This window comes from Vipera berus (assembly GCF_964194415.1).
Source record: "Vipera berus genome assembly, chromosome: 3".
Lineage (NCBI taxonomy): Eukaryota > Metazoa > Chordata > Lepidosauria > Squamata > Viperidae > Vipera > Vipera berus.
The window spans coordinates 48,142,129-48,164,510 of record NC_138204.1 but is presented as its reverse complement, the minus strand read 5'-3'; the positions used below and the strand labels follow the sequence as shown (position 1 = coordinate 48,164,510).

Genomic DNA, 22,382 nt, shown 5'->3' with positions numbered 1-22,382 from the left:
ATCTACTGGAAACTTTATAAAGCCCAAGATCACACAATAGAATTCTTCCTTGCTGTTTCAACCAGGTTGAAATATACAATGATAACTAAACATGATGACTGACAGAAAATGACTCTCTCGTCTCAAAGAGGAGAAGCAAGCCATTAATAGCTTCTGCAGCAGTTTTGCAGACCAGAGGATAGCTGCAAATAATAGCAAGAGTTGTACAGCACAGCCCATAAGCAACTCAGCTGTGAGAATGTTTTGGGCCAGGCATTCCAGCGATGTAGGCTGTTGTGTTGTTAACAAGTAATTGGGTCAGAGGCCAAATGTTTTCCCTTCCATGCCTCAAATACCACAGTTTGAAGAAGCTGTGATATTTAGTACAGTCAAAACATTACCACTCTGGGTAGGTGGCAGATCCTGAATGATAACTGCAAATAAAGGGGAAGGGCTCATTGGAGAGGACTACCGACATGCTTTTCCACAGAAAACAATTGATGCATTGGTTTATCCTATGAAGTTCTTCACATTCCTGATTACTACCTACATGGCATGTGTTTATCAGATTTTCATCCATTCAAGGTTAATGTTCTCACTGAAGATTTTTGGTTTTGACAAACTTTAAAAAGCGTAAGAGCTTTTCAACAATCAACAATGTATAATACAAGTTACATGAATATTTTTAACTGGAACTACTAGTGAATACTTGGGAATTCTAGGGAAAAATATTTGGGAACAATGTGAGGAAAGGACAAAGGATTTGAAAGAAAAACATTCTATGTTACTGATTATAAGCCCAAATTTTGTCCCTCTACTTTTTTAACAGTTCACTGAATCATCTCTGACTACACTGCCTGATTTTATTCTCCTGCCTTTTAAGGTGGAAAATGCATGAAAATTGAAGGGTAACCATAAAATAGATGTAACAAAGAGTTTAAAATTCCTGTTCCAAAATCAAAACAAAACAAAATCCATAAAGTCCTGAGTTCACCCACATGTGACACAGCTGAGTTCACCCACATATGACACAGCTGTATCATTTTATAGCCTTTCCAGACTTTGGTTTACTAACAGCACCAACATGCTGACGATTCCAGCTGTACATGCTGAGGAATGATGGCAAAAAAAGGATTTTACAAAATATTCTTAAACATTTTTTAAAAAAATCTTCACCCCAGCTAATGTTTTTGATCTCTCAAATTCTTGTCAGAATTTACTTATTTATATTTATATGCCATTCCAAACTGAAGGCTCTAAGCAGTTTTTTAAAAATCTACATGTTATAGTACTATATATTACTACATATAGCATTGGAGTTAAAAGCAGCTACAGAATCTTGAATGGCACTTAGAAAATCTGTGCATTGACAAAAGGCCACACTACTTGGATCTGATATATACCGTGCCAATACATTATGACATCCTAGGCTTCTGAAGAAGAACTTGATGTATATGAAGATCAATAATTTGATTTATTTGTAAAAATAACTTGAATTATTTAAAAAAAAACCTTGAGTTATTTGTAAAAATAATAAAGTCAGAATACAAATAAAATACCAGCTAAAGAACAGCCAGCTGTGAATTCACATTGTTATGTATATAATAATAATAAGCCAGCAAAACAGAAGACAAAGAACTAGGGGGGGAAAAAGACCACAAAATACAAAGTTTTGCAAATGGAAGAACAACTGTGGCAAAGGAAAGCAAAAGTAATACCAATAGTGATAGATGCTTTTTATGCAATCCAAAAACATCAGGAATACCACCTGAACACCATCAGCATTAACAAAATCACCATCAGTCAATTGCAAAAGGCAGCTTTACTTGGAACAGTTTATATCCTGCAATAACACCTTTTACAGCATCAAACAACATCTGCTTGTCCCAGGGCCTTGGATAGGACTTGATAGCTGGATAAACATGCTATATTCTATCTAAACACTGGCTGACTATGCAATCAACCATCATAATAATAAATGATGGAGTTGACCAAAACAAACAGGACAATATAGATAGTTCTTGACTGCTGACTATATCATTTAGCAACCCTTTGCATTTATGGTGATGAAAAAGTAACTTTACAAGCCATCCTCACATTTATTACCTTCACAGGTCTGTAAAGCAAAGGGAAGCTGAACTAAGATCATATCATAAACACTTAGCAACCACTTTGTTTAACGACCAGGTTGCCAGTCTGAATTGTGGCTACAAAATGAAAACTACCTGTACAATCAAAAGAGGTATAAAAGGTAGCATCATAGTTAATCACCAATGATATATTAGCCTATTATTATGTAAAATGAACAGAAAATTTAAAGTCCTCAATTTATAGTACAAAACTAAACAATCTTACAACTAATTGCTGTACCAACTGTACTGAATTGTGCAAGTTTGCTAGCTGTGATTACAGTACTTACATATACCCAAAGAGAAGAACGGGATATTTATCATTTAGATTTCCATGATAATTGAATAAAACAGTGTAAATAAACCCTCAGGCTGAGATGAATAGAAAGGACAATGCAGAAGAATAAGCCCAACAGATTCATTCTTTCCCATTGGGCATGTATAAGGAAGCTATTGCAGTGGCTCATGGTAACATGTTATATATTTGGCGAGGATAAAGACTCATTTATATTTGAGGCATTAGATGCTGGCATAAGTAGAAAATTAGAGACATGGTTGAAAATGCCAAACAAGGTGATTAGAAATTCTGATTAAACAGTTTCAAGAAGGACTATAAAATGGCATTTACATATTTGTGATCCATAGATTAGGAACCGAAAAGGATAAGGGCCTTAAGATTTCTCAGATCTACTAAGGACGTACAGAGCATAACTGTATATATAAAACAAAACCAATGCAGGCCTATATGGCTGGTCTGGACATGGTTTGTACTATTGGATGCATATAGTATGGAGTGTTTGTCAAATGGAGGGTTTTTTTCTAAAATTACCAGAAAGCATGGATTTTACCACAATTCATTTCCCTTTTCCATTTTATTGTCTCATTGCAGGAAGAATAGCAGTACCTTTCTTCTATTATACTGCAGCCCTAATTTAAATTATAAAACTTTCCTATAATTATCAGTTTTATTATTGATTTCTTTAATGCCATGACATGCATTTCTGCCAAACCATCCTCCCTCACAAAAACCAAGCTACCTATATCCCTGTTTGATTCTTTTGCCCATGGGCAAAAATGTTTTTACACAGAAAAGCTTTTGACATTTACTGTATATACTTGAGTATAAGCCGACTCGAGTATAAGCCGAGAGCCCTAATTTTACCCCCAAAAACTGGGAAAAGTTCTTGACTCAAGTATAAGCCGAGGCTGGGATCCGCCGAGTGGCTTTCAGCACTGGAGAAAATGCAAAATCGCTCGAGACCAAACTCGAAGGAATCAGCTGCCGGTGGGAGTGAGGCGATCCGTGCGGTCCCATGACAGCCAGTCGGGCAAGCAACGCGAAGAGCGGCAGGGCTTTATTTTTGCACCGTGGAGCTCCCCCTCCCCCTCCTCCCAAACTCCCCCTCTCTCCCCCTTCCCCCCACTTCCCAGAGCTGAATACAGGGTATTAACCGGCGGCGGAGGCTTGCAGAACGGCGGATCGAGCCTCTGTCGCCGGCGGCTGGATCCGCGCTCCGCAAGCCTCTGCCGCAAGCCTCTGCCGCCGGCGGTTCCAGCCTCCGCCGGTGGCAGAGGCTTGCGGAGCGCGGATCCAGCCGGCGGCAGAGGCTTGCGGAGCGCGGATCCAGTGGGGGGGAAAAGCCCTTTAGCAGGATTTGCCTGCATGCCGGCGGAGGGTGGATCCGCGCTCCGCAAGCCTCTGCCACCGGCTGGATCTGCGCCCTGCCGGCGGCAGAGGCTTGCGGAGTGCGGATCCACCCTCCGCCGGCATGCAGGCAAATCCTGCTAAAGGGCTTTTCCCCCCCCACTGGATCCGCGCTCCGCAAGCCTCTGCCGCCGGCTGGATCCGCGCCCTGCCGCCGGCAGAGGCTTGCGGAGCGCGGATCCACCCTCCGCCGGCGGCAGAGGCTTGCGGAGCGCGGATCCAGTGGGGGGGAAAAGCCCTTTAGCAGGATTTGCCTGCATGTCTCAAGTGCTACCTAATGTGCTTTCAGCCTCAGTCGGCCACTCCACATTGTAATCACGAAGGTAGCTCTCTAACGGAAAGGGAAGGGAAGGGAAGGGAAGGGAAGGGAAGGAAAGGAAAGGAAAGGAAAGGAAAGGAAAGGAAAGGAAAGGAAAGGAAAGGAAAGGAAAGGAAAGGAAAGGAAAGGAAAGGAAAGGAAAGGAAAGGAAAGGAAAGGAAAGGAAAGCCCACCATCTCTCCTCTGCCGCTCGCTCTCGCCGCTCCAGCCCTGGCAAGCCAAAGAGACGAAAGGCCCCGAGCGATAGGAAGGGGATCTCTGCCCTAGAGCGGGAGGGGGGAGGGAAAGGGGGGGGAGGAAAGGCCCGATCGCTTTGTGTTGAGCTGGTTCAGCTCAGCCGGACTAGGCGGGGCTGCGGCTCCCAGCTGATGCCGCTGCCGCCATCCAGGTCCGGCCGGCAAGAACTTTTTTTCTCCCCGCCCCGCAGTGACGAGTAAAGCGCGACTTACTTCCTCCTCCATGCCCACGTCGCCTTCTCGCCCAACAATCCCAAGTAAGGGGCGGCCTCAGAAAGGGGCTCTAACTTTCCCCTACCGCTCGAACTTATCTTGGAGAGGAAGGCAAAATCGGGAGAGGGAAGAAGAGCGAGGACTGGAGCAGCGCTTGCCCGGCTTCTCTCCCCTGCAGGGAGCGGCGGGGTCGGTTCCGCCTCCACCATGTTCTCTCTCGAGAGCCTTGTCCCACCCGCAAAATGCCAGCGCCGCCGCCGCCGCCCCCTTCCTAGCCAGCCCTCAGCCGCTTCACAAGCACCCGTTGCCGGCCCAGTTCTATCAGACCCGCGCGGCGCCGCACGTACTCCGTTTACACGGCCCCCGTACTTCCCCCACACGTCCCTTCTCCCGCCTCCTTCCCATAACGGCCTCTACCTACCGGACGGCGCCTCAGCTCCCCGTGTCCGCCGCCACCGCCGCCACCCTGACCAAACCCTCTCTGCCTGCGCGCGCCCTCCCTCCCTCCCTCCCTCCCTCCCTCCTTCCTCTCTGTCTCTAGCTGGGCGAGGCTTCCAGCCGTCGCCGTGACGCTGCACGCCCAGCTTCGCTCTGATTTCCCTGGCCCAGTCCAGTGATGCTTGAGAGGAAAAAAAAAGCGAGCGGGCGGGCGAGGGGGGAGGGAAAGGCGAGAATGACCGCTTTGTGTTACCTGCCATGAAACCAGTCCTTGCAGGCGTCGCACTCTATCATGAAGCGCACCTCCCCAAACCTCCCCAAACTTCGGCAGGTCTCCGGACGGCAGCGGCTTGGGAGAGGTGCGCGCGATCCTGGAATCACCGAAGCCTCGGCCGCGCGCAAGTCCTCGGTAAGTTCTTTTTTTTTGTTCACTGGAGTATAAGCTGAAGTGGATTTTTTCAGCCCAAAAAGTGGGCTGAAAAATTCGGCTTATACTCAAGTATATACGGTAAGTTACCTTTTTGTTGAAATAAACTTAAATATGCTACTGTTGCTGTTTTTTAAAAAAAACACCATGTATTTAGTTGATGTTTCTTAATCATTGAACTTCATTGTTTTAGTCATATTTCATTGTTAGCTATTTTGGCAATTCTAGTTTAGACAAAAATCTGATTCAAAGAACAATAAATTAAAAAACAAATTTTCCAAAATGCAGTTAGGTAATTAAACAAAATATAGTGAGCTTTCTAGCACCAGAAGTTAAAACTAATCTACTGATACAAATAAGTAACTTGTCTGCAGAAATATTTGTGTTAACTGCACACCCAGCAAATTGAATGGCAGCATCATTAACAAAAAGATGATCTGAGATTTCACAAATCATACAAGAATGTATAAAACTTATATTATTAGCTTCCTCTTTGGCAAAGGCTGACACAAGTAGCAAAAGCCTTTCTATTTAATTTTAAAACTAGATAAATAAATTAACTCTAACAAACTAATTTTAAGCATACGTTTATTCAGAATTTCAACTAAAGTGACACTTTATGCCAGCTCTTGAACAATCCTGCATTTGGATTTTTGCAGGAATGTCTACAACAATTTTCCTGTCTTTCTCAAATTATGACAAAATATTTTCTGTGAAGTGACCAAAACTGACTTACGCAAGTTACTCTGCTTTATCAACAGTCACTTGTGGACTCTAGTAACATAGTAGTGTTAATCAATGTTTCTAATCAATGTACTGTACCAATTAATTACAGTAAATGACTCCCCTTTCCACACTGAAGACTTAATTTTACAACCACCTCATTCATTCATTCATTCATTCATTCATTCATTCATTCATTCATTCTCTGGGGCAAATTCATCAACTAAAGACTGCTTTCAGCATGTAGAAATTACAATTAAACCAGGGAAGAAAATCAATACAGCATATGAACATTAATTTTCTACAGACAACAGAAGCCTGCCAGATTTAATCTTTTTTTCCCCAGCAACCTTTTGTATTCCTGACTACACTAAAAATAGTTGTTGCCATGTGTTCATGTGCACAGAACCTCTGATTTGCATATAGTAAAGACAGTGGTTCCATTCCATTCCAGTCATCCAACTGTAATATATCATTACTATATATCAGAAACCTAGCCTAGCCTGTGGCTTCAGGAATAGTGCTGGGCTAGAGAGTTAAATGATTAAGCCAGCTTTAAAGTCACTTCTTATCACTTATTGGGGAAGGTAGCAACTTGAGTGGGGAAACAGTTTATTTTACTGTGGAGTTCCTGGTGCTCTCTGAGTTTGGTTATTTTCCTGCAGATGTTTCATTACCCAACTAGGTAACATCTTTAGTACTAGAAGGCAGTAGATATATGAACAGTTGCTCTTTGTTTATATTCAGTGGCTTTTCCTGTCAGTATTGGTGGGAGTGTTGTTTTTTCCTAGGTAATTTCTTGTAATTTACTGCTTGATTGTCTGAGTTGGTAGTTCCTTGATTAGAGCATTATTTACTACTTGATTGTCCAGTGTTAATCCCTGTTTACCTGGGTGTCAATAGTTTGTGAGGAGGTGTTCTGGTATTTTTGTTTCCTTTTTAGCTTTTTTATCATCTCTTTTGAATGGTGTGTAAATGTTGCTTATCTCTATAAGCCTGTTGATGGCTGATTTATCTGAATGCCAAGCTTCCAGGAATTCTCTAGTATTTTGGGATTTAGCTTGAACTAGGATGCTTACAGTTTTCTAGTTGAAACTATGGTGGACTCTGTCCATGTGCCATGAGATTACTTTCATCATGTCTTCTGACTGCTAGTTGATGTTCGTGGATGTACTCTCTAGAGTTCTCCCTCTTACATAGTGGCTCTTACAGTCTATGAAGGCAATTGGTGCACCTCTTTTTGCAGGTTCAGTGTTAATTTTAAGGTAGCTTCAAATATCAATTCAATTCCTTTCTTAAATTTAAATTTGTAAATTTAAATTTACAAATACTACAAAAGTGCACAGTTGAATTTTGCTATATATACAAGGCTGCAAGAGAAACTAATATCCCAGCTTGTATATGCCATGAAATGTATGTCCACTCACCAGATATAACTTAGAAAATAAGGAGGTATAAGCAGCATCAGAATTTAGATATAACGATTCCAGGTTTCAACCACATCCCAAGGCCAGGAAAATGAACTGAAAATATAAGAATCTCTTATCACATAATTATCATAATCAGAAATGAATTGAAATTATCATTTCTTATAAAGTACTACAAATTAAACTTCCTTAACAGTTTTGCAGTATAACATATTCCTCAATTTACAATTTTGTCTTGCATTCAGTTTCTTGAAAGAGCATTCATAGTAGTTCTATACCAATACTAAATTCAAAAGTATACAAACCATTTTAAAAAATTATTTGAGAGAAATTAGTCTCCCTGAAATTATAGACTGTCTCTTTGTTTCTCCTGGTTTATTTCACAAGTATACCACACAGTCCTAGGCAGAATATTTATAAATATGCAGTTCTCTACTGGGAGGGCTACCATTATATAATTATTTCAGTGGTTGTATTAGCCTCTCTTGTGTACAAGGGCTGCAGCTGTCCTTCATTCCCAATAATAAACAAGTGAAAAGAACAGACTGTGACTGAACTTCTGAATAAGACCTCAACTGTTGCTCAAATCAAACTCACACACTTCTTTGCCCTTCGTGACCTCTTCTCATGACTATATATTTACAAGTAACAACTGTCAATAGGTTTATAAAATTAACGTAAGAAGAATCCTACAGATTACTTAGATACATTTACATCTTCTAGAACAGACATGTCAAACACAAGGCCCGGGGGCCGGATCCAGCCCGCAAAGTGGTTTCATGTGGCCCGTGAAGCCATCCTGGAAACAGTGAGGGAACGGCCCCCACTGCCTTGGCCCTGGCCCAGGCCAGCTGGGATCCAATGTACAATTTCATGGTGGTTATCTATGCTGAAATACATTCAGTCTTAGCTCCACAAGGCTGTCTGGAAACAGCGAGAGACCTGCCCCTGCCACGTCAGCACTGCCCCCTGGGCACACGCTGGGGAGGTATCACCCTTTGTGAGAATGAAGAAATGCACCATCGCCTGGAAGTAGCTAGCACATGACCCTTCCTACTTTGGGCAGGCTAGGGGTTGGGCAGCATTGCGCTTCTCTTCAGATTCATGCCACCCGGCTCAGCTCTCAGCACTGTAAGGAGAGCACCCTGCTGCCTGCCAAAACCGGGCAGGCTGGGGGCTGGGCAGCATTGCGCAGGTAACATCGACTCTCACGCTGCTCATGGCATCCCCTCCCCCAGAGCCCACCAAGCTGGATACGTGAAGTAGGCGAGGGCCATGTGCTGGCTATTTCCAGGCAATGGTGCATTTCTTTATTCCTCACTAAGGATGACACTTCCCTAGCTGCATTTCTTGCCTGTTTTTCTTCCTCCCTAATCTCAAATATTTTCCCACCACTCTGTACGAAGGAAGGAAGGAAGGAAGGAAGGAAGGAAGGAAGGAAGGAAGGAAGGAGAGGGAGAGTCTGAGGGAAGTCCTGCCTTAGTCCTTCCCTGCTGCCCTTTCACCATCCCCTTGCCCCCTCCTTCTGGCCTATCCTGGGGGGTCTCCCATCCTATTGCTAAGGAAGCTTTGGATACAAAGCCAGGTCTCCTCACATGGAGAGGGAATGGGCCACCCTCTTGACTTTGCCCTCATACCCATCATGAACAACCTGGCTAAAGAGAACAAGCACAGCAGCAACAACCTTGAGGAGGAGGTAACTGCAGCTGGGCATCCCATTGAGGAAGTAGGGCTGGGCTTAGTGCCGTGGGTGCTTGACGGTTGGTCTGGGCATTTGACCTCCATGCCACCATCCAGCCCCCCCCCCCCGCATGACCTGAGAGGAACAGTGAGGCTCCTCCAGTGGACCATGCCTTGGCACTTGCCCTGGTCCCATCTTCTTCTGCCAGAGACCCTCAGATCTGTCCCACTCCTGCCCAGGCCCCCATAGGCACCCTTGACACGAATGATGTAGAGCTGGCCATGCCCATCCAGTAGGCCACATGCACTCCAGCCACGCCCACCCAGTAGACCACACCCACCCTGGCCACCCCCACCCCCCCGAGGGCAACCACAATGCTGATGCGACCCTCAATGAAATTGAGTTCGACACCCCTGTTCTAGAAAAATCTCATGAGGTTTATAGATAAATTCTTATCATGTTTCAGAGCAACTAAAGTTCATTTTCAGCTTTCTCTCCTAATATTTACATTACAATCCTTTATCAAGGAAAAGAAAGAGGGTCTTACATAGATCAAACATTAGAATAACATTTTACTTTAATCCAGCAAATCAAGGAAAGCTTTATTTCACATGACGTTCAACTCCATAAAGTTTATGACATAATAAATTTATAGGTGCATGTCAGAGGGTGAATAAAGATAGGAACTGATCCAGACATATCTGGAGCACAGAGGTTAGTCAAAGTGATATTTATTACTATTTACAAGGGATTACAATAAAGAATCAATGCAGTTTGTGCGTATGTGAGCAGAAGTGAAGTTATGAATGAAGATTATTTTTGTTGCAAAAGACAATTTTAAATATATCTGGATTTAAATCATTGTAAGCCATATAACCAGATTGGCTGGCTTTCACACAGCAAAGTAGATTAAAAACTAATCAAATTATGGATCAATGCAATGTGTGAATCCTGTCTTCTGTTAATGCCACAGTATAAGAAGCTTTCCCCTTGGGTCGCTGTAAAGTATTGGACTATTGTTCCCATAACCCTCTAGGAAGCCAATAGTCAATGTGACTGAAGTTCAGCATATAAGAAAGTCTTTACGTTATTACATAAGAATATGAGCACTGGAGCAATGCATTTTATCCAAAAAGTTATAGTTTACCTAACAATGCAGACATGTCAAACACAAGGCCCAGGGGCCGGATCCGGCCCGCGAAGTGGTTTCATGTGGCCCGCGAAGCCATCCTGGAAACAGTGAGGGAACGGCCCCCCACTGCCTTGGCCCTGGCCCAGAGACCCTCCTTCTGCCAGAGACCCTCAGATCTGTCCCACTCCTGCCCAGGCCCCCATAGGCACCCTTGATGCGAACGATGTAGAGCTGGCCACACCCACCCAGGCCAAATGCACTCTAGCCACGCCCACCCAGTAGGCCACGCCCACCCTGGCCATACCCACCCGGCCCCCTGAGGGCAACCGCAATGCTGATGCGGCCCTCAGTGAAATTGAGTTTGACACCCCTGTAACAATGCCTTAATGAGTATGACATAAAAAGTAGCTCAAAGAAAACCTGCCACATATCCTGTGTCACACATTTTCCTGAACCCAGACAGTTAAGCAGCATTGTAGTAGATGAAGATTTATTAGGATTTTTTAATTGATTCAGAAATCTGGGCAATTCTCTAACCCAATGACTCAATCATTAGATTATTATTTTTCAATTAATGTGAAAAAATAAAAGTACATGAATGTATACTAGACACATTTTTATCATATATATAATTCACAAAACTCACTTTATATGGCCTTTTCAAAATTTCTGTGGTCTTCACCTTTGCTAACTTCTGCTGCCATCATCTGGGGTTTTTTCCTATTCATAACCTAGGCTCATTTCATACCTTCCATGCTCTAGGATGGCCCCTGACTTTTAAAAAATATGGAAAGGGGTGTTTTCCATCAGAAAACAAAACTCGGTATGCTACATGAACCTCTGGCTGCACAGAGGAGTCATCTCAGGGAGGCCAGTGACCTGCAGTTGGCTCACTATAGAAATGTTGCCCTCTCATCCTGCCATGTTGATACAACTTTTTTTTTCTTTTTCGTTTGCTCAGAAACCATCCTCATGGAATACCTTCCACAAACCAATAACTTCTGCACAATCCACCACCTTCCATCACACCAATCTCAGCCTCCTTCCTGTCCCACGTCTTCCTTCTCCCACTTGCATATCTGACTGTATCCCAAAGCCAAGCACCAAGGCCAAGCTGCAATGCTGTCAGGGGTATGAAGATCAGGAAAGGAGTTCTTCTGTTTCTTCTGCTTCCCTGTCTCTCCCAGCACATCGGTGATGAATGTGTTGCTTTTCCTCTTGTTCTGTACCAGCCTGCTACCGGCCCTGCAGAAAAGGCAGGGACAACCCCTTTACAAACGGCAAGAGGCTGGAATTAAGCCTGCCAAATTTATTAACATAAAACAGAGCAAAACAAGACACCAACCATGAAACAGCTGCTGATGATGTCCCAAGCTGTCTTCTAATACCTTGTAAGAGAATGGAGGCAGAAGAAGAGATGGTGTATGTTCCTGAAGCTGGATAATGTGGTAGAAGATATCTCCTTCTCAATATCTTTTCTTCAACTTATAAAATAAATTCTGTTATTCTGATATTGGGTATAATTGGTTTAACTATTGTGGAAAATACCCTAAGGCTTCTGTGTAAAAAGAGAATAATAACTAGACGGGATTAACTCAGGGAGGAGACAAAATATTCCTTCTCATCCAAATATAATAAGTGTTTTATTATAATTTTAAATATCCTAGTATTTAACAGGTACTCAACAGCAGTTTATCAGCTGAATAGAATTTGCTGCTTTCTGTTGGATGTTAGATCACAAAAAGTGACATATAAAAGTGACATATAAAAAAATAAAACTGCAGAAAACGTTTGTGCCCCAATTTAATTTAATTTCTTATTAATAATGATCGCCTAATAGAAGAGAAAGGCCAAAGAAAACCTGGAGCCAAACCTTTCAGGAAGACCTGAAAAACATTAATCTTAAATGAAAGGATGTGCAGACTGTAGCTGTGAATCAAGAACTGTGGAGTATGCTAAACCCAACGTGATTGGCACAAGACATTAAAAAAATAGAATGTATGTAGCTCAGGGTTGAATTGTGGAGTCTTCTCTGAGCTTGGTTGTTTGCTTGCAGATGTTTACATCAGGGCAAGCTATTGTATATAAACAGGGATCAAACCCCATACTCACCAGCACTGATGATGTTACCTACTCAGGTAACGAGTGTCTGCAAGGAAGAAAAAAAAACAAGCTCAGAGAGCACCAAGGACTCTATAATGATTGTCTAAGTCTACCATTTCCAGAATATTTCTTTCTGCAACAGCATTTAGCAAAAAGTATTCAAATATTTCATAAATGCAAATATACATCAGAAGAGTTTAGGCCAAATTCCACACACTGCAGAAATGGACACTGCAGAAATGGACAAGGATACTTCAAACTTTATAATTTCTGGAAATCTATGCCTTTTCCTAGGGCTTATATTCACAATGAAAAGTTGTGGTGAATATACAGAAACATTTAAGAATGCATTTAAATTAATGTGATTTATCCTAAATTTCTGGCCTTGGGTTTATAAGAAAGGGGTTGCCAAATCAGAAAGGGCTGTAAATCAATGGATAGTAAGGATTTATTTAATATACTACGTTGTTCTACCTTATTTTGTGCAGGGAAAAATCAAAAGAATAATTTCCTTAAATTCTCCAGTGGTAAGATGGTTCAACAATTTAATGGCTGATCAGTAAAGAGGTTTTGTTCATATATGCTTATCTAACTCAACATAATTTTTATTTATTCTGTCACCATTACAGTAAACTCACAGAGTGAAGAATATAAAATGGAAACCATCTCCTTAGATTTTGCAATTTTTGTGGGTCACAGAAGGAAGTGATGAAAAGGACAGAATGATAGCAATAAATCTTTTTATTTGTATATTACATCTCACAGTACAAGCTTAGGCACAGAGCGGAAGCATTTTCTCATTGCATGTATGTTTTTACAGTCAACTCAAATGATTGAGGGGGAAACAGATGGACTGAAAGGGGAAATCCCCTGTGTACCAGGCCAGCGGATAGTGAGATAGAGAAGAATAGGCCACCAACACCCTACTTTGATGTTTCTCTGCTGCCATATTTACAGAATGTCTTCTTTGAAAACAGCTCTTAATTCACTATTAAATGACTGGGAGCATTTCAGTGTAAATGTAATGTACTCTCAGTATTCTATAACAGTTAGCAGCTTGGCTGCTATCATTTTGCTATGTTTCTGGACATTCTTCAACTACAGCCTTATAGAAAGCACCTGTCCTAGAGCTTTATAGGATACCTCAAACATTGTGGTCTCAGGAAATCTATGCTTTTTCTGGAAAGTCAGGATGCAACTTAGCATGGATAACTGGCTTAGGGGCAGCCACATCTGGTGCTCCAGACATAACTGTACAAATGAACTACTTGCCACTGTTATTGTCTGGGAAACCATGCACAAGTACAAGCCAAAGATTGCTCTCACAACTCCCCTCTCAATGCAATTCTGGAACAGTCATTCCAGAACTTTGCTTCCCAAGCAAAAGTAGCTTTACTTGTCTGGGTTTAACATCAGTTTGTTCATCTTAGCTATTATTCAAGGGTAATGCCTGCATTCATGAAGTTAGTTGGCAAAAAGCAGTAACATTGTAAGTCATCCACAGGCTCTTGACACCTCACTCAAGAACTAGATGACTTCTCACAACTGTTTCATATAGCTACAGAAGACGATCAGGGAGGAGTCTACTAAAACCTCTTCAAAATACTACCTTGTTTCCCAGAACTTAGAGAATGTTTCAGCCCTTTTTGCTTATGTAAAGTTATCTATTTTCCTCAAGGAAAATAAGGGAGTAATCAGGGAATCATTCCCCTAACTCTCTATCATAGGGGATAAGAAATGATCCTCTGAGATACTATAGGTTAATGGCTTAGATATTAAATATTACTTAAACATTAGCCAGTTTGGTCCAGTGGTTAAGGCACCAGCCTAGAAAGCAGGAGATCATGAGTTCAAGTCCTGCCTTAGCCATGAAAGCAAGCTAGGTGACTTTAGGCCAATCACTCTCTTACAGTCCAATCCATCTCTCAGGCTTGTTTTGTGGAGAAAATAGGAGGAGAAAGAAGGATGTGTTCGCCTTGAGTTATTTATAAAAATAATAAAGCTGGGATACAAATTAATTAATTTATTTAATTAATCAGTTAAATAAAATAAATACGCTAGTAAGTAAATAAGTAGGTCTCGTGGAAAATTCTGAAAACAGTCTGACAGGAGGGACTGCAACCACTGGAAAACAGGGTCTCCTATCTTCAGCTCTAATTGGCAGTCAGAAAGATACTGCGATTGATAATATTGAAAGCTATTGAGAGGCCAAAAAGAACTGGCATGACTTTTGGGGAATCCAGTTTCCAGCTTTGGTCAACCATTAACGTAGCCAAAGAAGACTCAAGCTTATACGATTCAAATCAATGCCGGGGAAATTAAGCAGGTTTTCCACTAAGAGTAAAACTGGCAATTACAATTATAAAATTTGCAGAATTGGAATCTTCATAGGTCATGAAATTGATTTGAAAACAGAGATTCTCAGGGTACATTATTGAAACTTGCATCCAAGTAATCCAGTATACCTACCAACCTAACTGCAATGCTCTAGTTCTTTGCTGAAGGCATTTCGAAAAATGGAAGAGTAGAAGTAGCCATTTACAAAAAGCAGTTTTGCATTTCTTCCTGGGAACATCCAAGCAAATAGAAGAAAACTGTCTCATGCTCAAGCCTCAAGCAAGCAGGCATCATATTCAAAACAACAGGAGAAGAGGAGTGGGTAGTAAAGGAAAAACATTCTGTCATCTTGAAAACATTTTCTTCATCCTGAATCTGTTTCACATATATCATTTCTCCTACACCGTAGCTCACGAAGCAAAGTGAAGCTAAACTTCATGTTACATGAAACACAAAGCAAGTGGCTATCTTCTGTGTTTTGCTGTACAGATTTTTACACTTTGTTTATACATTTGCTATGTTTACAAGCATATGTAACATGGTTATCAAATTAACACTTTTTTGAATCATAACAAACAAGCTGGCTTCACACTACCTGCTAAATCACACACACAAAAAAACCTAATTAAGTTTAATACGAATGAAGCTTGGCATGCTGCGCAAATACATCTGCTGGGTATTTAGTTGACATGGTTAAAGTGTGCTATATGTCCATAAGAGAGATTTCTTCCACATTCCTAGAACCAATGGATGGACTACTATGAGATGTGGTGCTGGATACCAACTTGGCTGTCTTCAACAAAGAATAGGACAAATCCATGTAAGCCATGTGGATTAATGGCTATTAGCCTAGATGGCAGCATGACTGCATCTGAAGACCATCTGCTGAGAGACTAATGGGCTTCCTTGTGCAGTTGGTTGGGCCACTGTGAGAACAGATTGCTGGACTAGATGGGTCAAGGCTCTGATCCAGCAGAGCACCGATTATGCTCTTCTTTGAGAGAGGGATCTCGGAGACCTAGTAGACAATCACTTCAGTATGAGCCAGCAGTGTGCTGCAGCTGCCAAAAAAGCCAACACAGTGCTAGGCTGCATTAACAGAGGGATAGAATCAAGATCACGTGAAGTGTTAATACCACTTTACAATGATTTGGTAAGGCCACACTTGGAATACTGCATCCAGTTTTGGTCACCACAATGTAAAAAAAGATGTTGAGACTCTAGAAAGAGTACAGAGAAGAGCAACAAAGATGATTAGAGGTCTGGAGGCTAAAACATACAAGGAATGGTTGCTGGAATTAGGTATATTTAGTTTAATGAAGAGAAGGACAAGGGGGGAGATGATAGCAGTGTTCCAATATCTCAAGGCTGCCACATAGAAGAGGGAATCAAGCTATTATCCAAATCACCTGAAGGTAGGACAAGAAGCAATGGATGGAAACTAATCAAGGAGAGAAGCAATCTAGAACTAAGGAGAAATTTCCTGACAGTTAGAACAATTAATCAGTGGAACAACCTGCCTCCAAAACCTGTGAATGCTCCAACACTGGAAGTTTTTAAGAAGAGACTGGACAGCCATTTGTTTGAAATGGTATAGGGTTTCCTCCCTGAGCAGGGGATTGGACTAGATGACCTCCAAGATCCCTCCCAACTTTATTATTATTATTTCTTCCCTTCTTTCATTCATTCTTTCTTTCTTTCCTTCCTTCCTTACTCCTTAGGGCCATTTGGAGGATTACAACATATGTTGCGATTTGCATGCAAAAAAGCAACAAAAGAGCTACTTGCTATGTATTTATGCATTACAGAGTTTAGTTCTTTTGAATTATCATAATAATTAATATTATTATGGATTAATATAGGTTAAGAGTGTAATGCAGATAGAGTAATGCATGGAATAATTTTAAAAAGTCAAGGCCTCATAAGTCTTCACTAGCTATTTGGATGCAAATAATCATGTTTCCTGCTTAATTTTTGCCACACTCTATATCTCAGTTATGGGAGCTCTATATTTTTGTCTGCCCTTGATTCCTAAGTGGCAATATAATGCTGTCTCATTGTGAACATGAAATATTCTACACTTGTAAGGTAACCTCGAATTTCCCAGCCTCAAACAGAAGAGTGTCAATGCTGCTAACATCTGATCTTCTTGCTTTGACAACAGATGAAAATGCAGCCATTTTCTCTGTTTTTAGAATTAGTTGGTGCTGGGAGGGGGGATTGGAATGAGAGTTTAGTTAGTCGTAATAATAATAACTCTGCTGTGGGAATCCAAGGACAAACTGGGTCCAGAGCCGATAACGTTTTGGTGGGCTGGACTGTTGGGGAGAAAGCCCGTGCTTCAAGCTAATTGGGGAATGTGATTTATGACTGTTTATTGGGGGTGGGAATTGTACTTTGTTACTTTGTATCCAGGGGAGGGGAATTTAGTTTTGGGGTTCAACTATGTAGTGCCAATACTTTGTTTCCCAAATAAAAGATTCTTTAAGGAAAATAATGCCTCGAAGTTCTTTTGATGGGTTTCATCTGTCGGAACCATGACAAAGAGTTCTGGGACTCATCTAGATGCAACCTCCCCAAAATGCAATGTGAATTACACTAAGGGGGAAAAAATCAGCCAGTTTGGTTGCACTTTCCTTGCCTACAAACTATACAGAACCAAACCTAGTCCTGTCTGTGAAGTGAATGGCAATTCATGCTAACAAGTAAAAAGTATGTGTAGCAAACATGGCCAAAGATAGAGGAAAGTTGTATTCTTTTCCAAACATTACCATAGAACTGCTATACAATTTCAAACATCTACCCTCTATTTCCTTTCCATTAATTTTAGCTCAAATTTATCGCACTATCCCACCATTCTAAAAAAGTTTATATTAAATTTCGTAAAGCTGAGGCTATTCAACCCATTCACTTACAACATATTCCAGCATCACTTAGTCAATGAGGTTATATAAATCTCATTATGATTATGACATCAGAAAAAATGATGACATGATAATACTGAAAGAAGCTATAAATCTAAAATGAGCAAATGGCTCTAGTAATTATTTTCTGGTAACTGATTATTCCAGTGTTCTGGAAAGAGGCTCAACATTTCAACAATGTCTATGTAAAGAACATACTTTCATATCAGGCATCAAATCAAATATGAATTATGCTAAAAACCTGTCTTAGTATGCAGAATCATAGCTTGAGGCTTTGCCATCTAAAATCACAGAATCACAGTGTTGGAACAAACTTTCAGGTCTTCTAGTACTGCTCCTTGTCCACAGCAAATCTCAAGTAATGAAACACCCATTAGGAAGCAGGCAGTTTCACAAACTGTTCAAACAGCCAAAAAATTCTTCCTTAGAGTTTGGTAAAGCTTCCACTCATTAGTTCTCGTCCTATCCTTGAGCACTACGAAGAATAAATCCTCTTCCATGTGACAGCCCTTCAAGAATGGAAGGCCATTATCATGTCTCCCCTTAGTATTCTTTTTTTAAAGCTATATGTGCCCTGCTCCTTTAACTGTTCTTCCAGGATTCTCATTATCTTTGCTGCTATTTTCTGCACTCTTTCCACTTCTTCAGCATTCTTCTTGAACTGGAATTGGATGAACTAGTGCAGCACAGAACTATCACTTCTCAATATACCTCTATTGATAAAGCTTAATATTGCATTTCCTGGTTTTGCAGCTGCAGCACGCATAATTCATGCTTAATCTGTGTTCCACCAGGACATCAAATCCTTATCACAAGTACTGCTGCTAAGCCAAATGCGCCGTATTTCATGCACATGCATCTGACTTTACATTTCTTACTACTGACCTTCATATTGTAGAATAGCTCCCAATGTTAAAGTCTATCAAATCGGGGGGGGGGGGGGACACTCTGCCTGGGTCTAGTTATTTTGGCTTGCAAAGCCATGTAGTGTCATCCCAAGGTGAAGAGTTGAAACAGTTTATGTCCAAGATGCGAGGATACTTTTTCAGCCTTCCTACTGACTTTTGCAATATACAGGTCTTCTATGAAAGGCAGGCTTTTCATAGACGGTTTCATAGACAGGCTCTATAGGATCTAAGGAAGTATATATTTTTGCTAACTAAAACACCCTAAAATAAAACACTCTTTGCTCTCGAGGGAAAGCAGATGTCAATTTCTCAAGATAAATATCCAGCAAGAACTCCCCTGTGACCCTTAATTCTGCAAACAAGCCTTTTGCTAGTTTATCAATAAAAGATGAAAAAATTACCGAGAAACCCAAATCATAGAATCTTGATTCACCTACATTCACACCAAGCAGATACACTTTGAGCCAGTGGACTTCACTATCATGTCCTTAAACAGTTCAAGGCTTTGTCTGAGAAAAAGCTTGTCTCTCCAATTTAAGAGAGACCTTAAAGTCAATTACTCCAAAACATGATGTCCATGTCTCCGTCAGCCGTTCACCCAGTAGGCTTTGTGCCAAATGCACTATACAGCTGCTAGGCAACTCTGGAAACTCAGCTAATGCCATTAAAGCAACGAACAAAAATCATTAGACTTCACCAAAACCTGCTTAGCACTACAGATTTCTAAAGTTTGTACAATCTGGATGACGAGAGACGAGTGTAATGCCATCCTAGTCCTTGACCAGATATTGTATTTTAAAAGGATTCTGTAGAAAGAAATGCTGCTACAATGTCAACATTACACGATTACAACAATCTGTTGTGATTCAGGGCCAGCCTGTGGGTCCGGCAGCCGGCTCGGATGTCTCGGATGACTCAGACGAGGGGGAGGAGGAGGGTGTTGAAGACGAACTTGCTGATGATGGCTTGGAGGCTTCGCAGAGCCCCCAGCCAGGGCCCTCTTCTCAGCTGCGCGAGCCCGACAGTGCGGATGATGATGACCCACAGCTGGCCCTGTTCAAGGACGCCCGACGCAGGAGGCAGTCAAGCAGGAACAAGCAGAGAAAGGCTGTGGGACTCCTCGGAAGGAGGCACAGGGAGGCCACGCCCTGAACTCTAATAAAGGGAGTGTTTGGGGAAGGGCTGGTTGCTGAAAGCAACCGCTCCGTTTGAGGATCACAGTTCCAGTGTTTTGTTTCTTGTTCTGTTGTTTGTGTAATAAATCTTGGCAGACGCCTTCCAGCTTCAGACGCTCTCCAGCCTCTGCCGTTTGTACAGGGGTTGCCTTTCTGCAAGGCCGGTAGCAGGCTGGTTCAGAACACAATCCTGGACTGCCTTTTCCATCAAGCAATATTGTGCATCCTTAAATTGATTTGCTCCATTTGTGAATACAGTGCTGATTTGTAAACTTGATTTATGGCTTAGTGAGTTGTGTGGATCTAGACAATGGAAGCTTGTTAAAGTTTCACATGGCATATAGGCCAGTTGGTTTGTACATGTACTGTATATCTTTTGAATGATGTCACAAAATTCAAAAGTGAGATCACAGCCACATAGTCAGAAATCTGAAGGAAATTGCTAGCTGTTAAGTATTAAAATAATAATTACCAACACTTGGTAATTTTGTTGATGGCAGAGGAATGATGACAAGGAGAATTATTTAGAAAACTCTTTTTTTCGTCCTTGAAATCATCTCATGTTCCCCACTTTAGTACTATTTTATATTACAACTAATTGTTATAAATTGGATTTTTTTTAAAGAAAGTTTTAGTGAATGCAGCCAGGAGTATTGTTCATACATAAAGACTAATCATTCTAGCCTCTGGGAAGGAAATCAAGAAATTTGAGTATCATCTTTATTTCCAAAGAACGGCAACATTTATTTAATAAATCTACACTGAAGAATGAAACCAGTCAGATTTTTAAGTATCCACAATATATTAAGACATAACTATAGACTGGAAACATACACACATAGAAAGAAGGGGAGGGAGAATGAAATTACATTTGCACCCTCCTACAACTTCCTGCAGATAAGAATTCCTGGATTTGGGCCATCCAGTGTCACTCGGAAAGTATCTCAATATCCATATATTGAAAATGGAAGGCAAATATTTGCACGTACCAAGAACACACGTCTGGGTTTTTTTATTTTTTTAAAAAGCAACATTTACACTGAAACAATGGAAACAGTCTCACAAAATAGAAAGGATATTCTGTAATGACTGGTGTGTTTTATGGAACTGTGAATTTATGGAATGGAAGATACAAGTCAGGCTGCAGCAAAACATCCCAATGATCTTCTCTTCAGTCTACAATCCCTTGATGTTACCACATCAATTATCCACACTTTATTCTTTTCAACTACAGTTAAATCTGATGTGTTATGGCTGTTATTTATCAGTTTGTATTTGGAAATGCCACAATTTATTATATATTGTTTTAATGTTTTACTGTCTTTTAATGTTTGTAAGCCACCCAGTCATCTCTAGATGAGATGGGTGGCATACAAGTCAAACAAACAAACCTGCCCATTCTCAACTCTGTTTCACACCAATTTTTCATTACTGATAATCTTTACAGATGGTCCAGTGAATCATTTTGGTGATTGTGTTATGTCATTGCTTACCATCAGTTTGTGCAATCTTTTTACACAAACTGAGTGTGTGTTCTACAGTTTCTTCTGCCTTTGTACAATCTGTATTTTGAATCATTTGATTTTTCAATTCTGCCCTTGATTGCGTTAGTTTGAAAAGCTTGCTCCTGAGCAGCCAAAATCAAGCCTTCAGTTTCTTTTTTTAATGTTCCAGTTATATGCCAATTTTTATTTTTATATCTTTATTCTACTTTTTCCTCAATCTTTTGTAGAAATTGACTATGTAATGTTTTCCTTACCACAAAGAATTTATTATTCCTTCTGGATTCTCTACAAGTCCAACAAGCGTATTCTGCCCTGTTCTTTTCTCCTCCTTTATTTTTGCAGTCAGTATTAACAAAAAGGAGAGATCAAACCCAAAGTCCCTGATCTACAGGGTACCAGAATGTTTAATGCTCTTAAATCCTCCTTTTAACATCTATATGAGATCACTGGGTGAGGTCATCTGTCAACTGGGGTCAAATATCATCAATATCGTGATGATAGCTAGCTGTACATTTCAATCCCAAGTTGACCGAGTGATGTTGTCCAAGTGTTGTCCCGGTGCCTGGAGACTATTGAAGTGTGGATGGGAGGGGGGGAAACAGACTCAGGCTCAACCTTAGCAAGACTGGATGGCTGTCGCTGTATTGGGGCACTTGGATTTGGAGTCCTTGACTTTTAGTTTCAGATGAGATTGAACTTATCCACTTGGAACTGGTGCATAACCTGGGGCTCCTCCTGAACTTTCAGCACCTGCTCAAAAAAATGGAAACTGTAGCCAGGAGGGGCTTTGCACAAATTCATCTTGTGTACCATTTGAGCCCATTCCTGGGGTCACTCGTGGTCACTCACACTTTGGTCACCTTGTGCATGGGCTTTACAATGCAGTCTATGTGGTTCTGCCCTGAAGACTACTCAGAAGCTGCAATGGGTTTAGAATGCCACAGTACAGGCAATAAGGGATATTCCTTTTTATATCTATTTTGTTATGGTACCTCCCCTCTGGAACAATATTCCCCCCAGA

At 41.2% G+C, this 22,382-nt stretch overlaps 1 protein-coding gene across 2 annotated transcripts in view; it reads right to left on the bottom strand.

Annotated features, from left to right (window-relative positions):
• The window catches only part of TFEB (transcription factor EB), a 101,352-nt gene that overhangs the window by 67,540 nt on the left and 11,430 nt on the right, over window positions 1-22,382 (bottom strand). For both annotated transcript variants that reach the window (XM_081322630.1, XM_081322628.1), the window contains exon 2: window positions 12,522-12,558. The gene's annotated coding sequence lies outside the window, so the exon portion shown is untranslated. The remainder of the gene's footprint in view (window positions 1-12,521; window positions 12,559-22,382) is intronic.